Here is a 5,519-nt window from a genome sequence, read left to right as displayed (position 1 = left end):
AAAAAAAAAAAAAAAAAAAAAAAAATACATTTCCTTAGCTCTATTATGTCTCCTTTGGTTAAGAAAGCTGAGCGCCAAGATTTCTACTCAAAGAAAAGCATTATTTTACATTCTTGTTGCATGTTTCTCCCTCTCGTCTTCAATTCACTCCTAATCTCTTATTTTTATAATGGGGCCTCATCATTAGGCTTCCCCAGCTCCTTCCTAGACGTGGACATGGTGTAACAGACAGGTACCAAGTACATTTTTAAAATTTTTACATGGATAACGACTTTCTCAAGTGAGTATCACCTACTGTACGACCACTGAAACTTAAAAAGTAAGGAGACTCAAAACAGGGGACTGTTCTTTAGAACCTATAAGAAGAGACTGACCTTGATCGTAGACTATACAGTGAGCCTATTTTCCTACATAAAAAGCAAAAAAATCTTCCAGAAATTCTCAATGCCCTACTTTCCAGAAGATTCTGCCCTTACTATGAAACAGGGAATAATAGGCTCTTCCATACAAAGCAAGAACTTAACAGTAATACCCAAAGGAAAAGAATGTTTGTAAGAATATTAGTCTGTCTGAGTGAAACTAATGAAAAACCGTGGAACTGTGTGGCAATGCAGACTTTCTCCGTTGCACGTATTTGGGATGTGATCGCCCTCACAGATCCTCCCAAAGGCTGTAGAAAATCAACTCCACCCACATGATTTCAATAGGCTGCTGGCCTTTGTTTTTTAAGTATTTTTCATCATTCTAATACAGTGTTTCCAAAGGAAAGGGTAACCACATTATGTTTTATTGTGATTTTTGGAATGATTTTGCAGATTTGTAAAAAAGAGCAGGGCAAGCCGCCCCAGTTCTGTTTTTCTCCGAGAGCTCAAAGGCTTGTGGTCTGGCTCCTGACTTGGGAGTTTGCTTGGGGAGATGGCCAACAGTTTTCCCGGCCTCAGCTCTGAAGCCTCGGCTCCTTCCATAGCAAGGGTGGCCTGGAACATCTCTCCACATCCTGGTGCCAGTTATGAATAATAACAGGCATTGACGGCCCAGGCAGCTTTCCTGGACCAGGGTGCTGGCTGTGTCAGAGACGCCCTGAACTTCATTTTGCTGTCCTCAGTGGAAAAAACACCACCAATCCTCGCTTAAATTTTATAACATCTTTCAGGGGACCAATATTTCTGAATGTTATTCAAACAAACAAAGATTGAAAACTAATAGCCAATCTCTTTGTGAACAACTGGTTCTTTTAGAGGAGTTTGTGACCTTTCAGTGTATAATATACCTTGTTTATTGATCCAAAGCACATTGATTTTGCCTAATATTTACTATTGAAGAATTAGAATGGTAGTTCAGGATTAGTAAAAGAAGTTTACACGTGTAAAGAATGGATAATGCATTAATCTTACAGAACTCCTCCATTTTTGAAATCTTATGTCTGATACATCTTTTTCTTAGCATCTGTTCACAAGTTTGTGTGTGTATATACATGCAGGTGTGTTATCCCCACCCCTGCATGTTGAGAGACAGAGTCCTACAAGCAAAAAACATCACACTTTCATTTATTGAGATCCTCTCTCTCCACCCTCAACACTAAATCTCACTGTCACTTGAATCATTGGAAGTAGGGTTTTTAAAAAGTAGAGACTTCATGTTTATGCTGCTTTTTTTCATACCAAAGGAGACAAATGTGTTTTGGAAATAAACAGCTATAACTGTTCTGCAAATGGAGAACTGTTAGCAGAGGGAGGAGATGAGGTGTAATTAAAATATTAATTAAATATGGAAGCAAACCAGAGTTTTTTATAAGGAGGTTGGTGTGGGTGGGGCTGTGACAATAACAAACTCAGCTTGCTGACTGAGTAGTAATCTGCGACTCAAAGGATGAAATCTCTTCCAACCTATTCTATCATCTACCCCACGTCACTGTACTGATCTGATTACATGTGGGTCTTTCTTTCTAAACTGAGCAGATAGAGGACGGGGCCAGATGGTTCATGTCGACATCTCCAGGCCTGACACCTGTGGCTGGCAGAGGAGGGGCTCCTCCAATGTGGTGGTGAGGGAGGAGCCAGGGACACCAGAGTTCAGAAGGGTCAGAATACATCTCTTCAGGTTTTCAGATTGGTCACGACACCCCTCTCCTCCAGGGACTATGACTTTGCCAGCAGTACTGTGGGACTCCGCAGAGCTTGCGGCTTCCATATTATTTCACAGTTCACCCCTTCACATGTCTGTCTCTCTTGCAAGCCCTGGCGCTACCCCATGAGGGTTGAGATTGTCCTATCATCCCTATATTCCCAGCACCCAGGACAAGGTCTGGGTGCACTCAGTATTTGTCAAAGGCACAATTGACAAATGAGCTTTTCTTCACAGGTTAGTGGGCTGTGAGTTTTAGATACATTACAACATTCTCTGAAATTTCCTAAAGCCTGTTTCCTTGCCCTCTTCAAAGCTGCAACCATTATCTACGTGTCCCCAGTGTATAGGTAATGATATTGGGCTGGGAATAGGCTGTGAGACTTACCCCAGAGCCCTGCACTGGCTGTCAGTTAGATTGGAACTCAGGCAGAAGTTGGAGCCATGGACAGAATCAGTCACATTATTGACTATTTGCACTTAAACATCAGTCTTTGACTCAAAACAGCAACAGAGTCTTCACTACTGAGGGTGAAATCCCCAGATAAAATGCTGGAGCTAAAAAGCGCCTTCTGATATTTCACTCTCGTGGGCCACAGCCTCCCTTTCTCAGTGTGAACACGAGGGGCGCCTGGACCACCTGTCCCCCCAGCTTTGGTTCACCGAGGTGCGCATGTGCCCTGTTTTCCTTTGACAAAGGGGCGCATATTTTTACAATTTTTATACAAAGTGTTTTGCTATCAACAGGGAAGAAGCTTTTGATAAATTTTATTACATAATTCATTTCTATTTAACATTTCTGATTAAAACTACATACCTGTCTTCTCCATCAGACTTCACTGATCTTTTGTTAGGGCTCATTGAATTCATTTAACCAACATTTACTGAGTACCTATTATGTTCCAAGCTCTGTGAGGAGTTAGATGAGAACGTTCTAGTTTCTGTCCTGGCGGTCTTCACAGATCATCATCTCGTAACTGGAGTAGTGTTTTATAGTTGGGGTGCCTCCTGCTTCAGTGATTTCCTTACACGCCAAGTTTGTACTGCCTTTCTGTGGAAAACACCCCCGACAAAGTGGTGCATGGCCCGAGGGGGCCCGCTGTCATTGATCTCATAGGTCGATGCATGACCCAAGCTTGATCAATCTTTTCTGGACTGATGCTGGTGAAGAAAAGATCTCTTTTCTTCTCAGGTTATATGCCTTTGAGAATGTAAGTCTGCAATCACCAGTTATCTAGCTTCTGGCCTCACAGAAAAGAATCATTTTAGTAGAATAAAATGATGACTACATGCAGAGAGAAAGAGAAGAGATGGAGAGTCCCGCCAGTGTTCAGGTCCTGGGAAGGCGTCACTGCAGAGGCCAGCCTCCCTCCATCCTTCCCAAGGATGGTCAGTGTGAACCAGTGGGGCCCCTTCTTTGATTATTAGTTTTGCTGAGTTCTCCGAAGCAGAGAATTCTAAGACTCTATAAGACGTGTTTATGGAATAATAAAGAAAGTTCAAATAACTCAGTTTTATAAATCTAGGGCAGTCTTTAGAGGTGAGGGCCACCAAGCTGTCTTCAGCAATGTTGAGGACTCCACAGGAGGATGGAAGGGAGGGTGTTTCTGGGGCAGAGGAGAGGACAGTGCATTGGGGTGGAAAACGAGGTGGTGTGATGTGGGGAGAGACAAGAATGGGAAATTCCGCTGCGCTTAGACCCCAAGGGGATTTCCCTGAGTGCCTTGTTGTAGAGTTTGGGTTTTGTCCTGTAAGCAGTGATTGGGAAGTCACTGAAGGTTTGTATGCAGGGTTATGGTATGTTAAGATTAGTATTTTAGAAAGATAGTTGGTTTACAGTGGGGGTGACTAAAAAAAGATAAAGAAATCAAAGAGTCGAGATAGGCGGCTATTCCAGTAAACCTGGTAAGAAGTGATGAAGACCCAAACAAAGGCTGTGTGAGGATGGACCTCAGAGCCGGGACGCGGCCTTGAGGAGTTGCTGCCTGGCTGTATGGGAGAGGGAGGACAGGAGGGAGTGGGAGGTCACGCGGTGGCTTCTGACCGAGATGACCAGGTGGGTGGGCAGAGGCCTGTCAGCCAAGAAGGAAGGGCAGCTTGTAGGGGTGAGGGTAGATTCCATCAGCCTGACCGACGCCCGTGGGACATCCACTTGGGGATGCCTAATAGATAAGCAGAGGCAGTGCGGTGCCACTTGGCAGAGAAGTCAGAGCTGATGACACCAATTTACAAGTCGTGAGAGTGGCGAGGACAGATTCGGGACCAGAAAATTCCTAAGGTGGTTTATTTCCAAAAAGAGCCCTAGATAAATACTTACAATAGACACAAACTATTAGCATCTTAATTTTATTGGTATAACAACAAGCATCGTGAAGCAGAAATCACTTATGTATTCTACTTTAGGGTAGGGTAAACATTGCCACCTCATTTGCCTGCTGGCCCAGCTGTCTATTTTTATTATTGTTATTACCAATAGCACCCTCATTCTCTTGTAAGGTTGCTTACCTTACAATAAGGTATAAAAGATGCTTGCTTCCTTTAGCTTTTTGTTCTAGTAACTCTACTGAAGTGGCTTTCCTAAGTGCATATATATTTCTCCAAAAACATTGAGGTTGATAATTCAGAGCCTCGAGTCTGCAGAGCCAGCGCTAAAGAAGCACGCCTGCGATCAGCGACGTGTCATCCGTCGAGAGCTCTCACTGTTTATTGTCAAGGATGATCCGGTAGCTACTGAATTGGCTTTATAAAAATCAACAATAGAAATATTTCCCAAGCTGCTTTTGAGCTTAGCCACCTTCAAACATTTTCTCTCTCTCTCTCTTTTTTCTCCTTTTGCTAGTGGATTTTTAAAAGCTTTTTTCAGCAACTTGCAATCTTTTTTCAAACAGTGACAGAGGTTAGACAATCACACACACCAAATATAGCTCAGCTACTTCTTCCTCCTTTAAAAACTTGGGTTTGAAGGGAAACAAAGATATCTTTGGGAGCGATAATTAACTGAGAGTCGGGAGACCTGGGTTCTATATCCCCCTTATCTTTTATGAGTTTATAGTCTTAGATTGTTATTTAACAAAAGACAGTAACAATTGTCTTTCCCCCCCCCCAGATTAATATGAGGGTGCATATGATTAAGTCACATAGTTTTATCTTGTTTGCATTTGTAAGGTAAAGGCCCTGTTGCTGTTGTGCCGTCACCCAGGAGTTGAGCCATATGCCCGTATACTAGACCCAGCAGGTGGGAATTTGCTGAACCTCCTCCCCTCCTTCTTGTATTTAATTGTGTTTTTCTCTTGTGGGGCTGGGCTGAAGTTGTTAATCCACTAGTTTCAATTTAGTGTTGAGTAGGTAGGATGCTTGCTTTTCCATTCTTGTGAGACTTAGGAGAGTGTTCTCCA

The 5,519-nt window shown here is 43.0% G+C and overlaps 1 protein-coding gene across 5 annotated transcripts in view; it reads right to left on the bottom strand.

The window, feature by feature from the left end:
• Positions 1-5,519, bottom strand: part of KCNAB1 (potassium voltage-gated channel subfamily A member regulatory beta subunit 1) — a 385,822-nt gene that overhangs the window by 14,964 nt on the left and 365,339 nt on the right. The window lies entirely within an intron of this gene.

This window comes from Otolemur garnettii, unplaced genomic scaffold (assembly GCF_000181295.1).
Source record: "Otolemur garnettii isolate 467f Iridium unplaced genomic scaffold, OtoGar3 scaffold00076, whole genome shotgun sequence".
Taxonomy (NCBI): domain Eukaryota; kingdom Metazoa; phylum Chordata; class Mammalia; order Primates; family Galagidae; genus Otolemur; species Otolemur garnettii.
The sequence above is the reverse complement of the archived record's forward strand: the minus strand, read 5'-3'. Positions and strand labels throughout refer to the sequence as shown.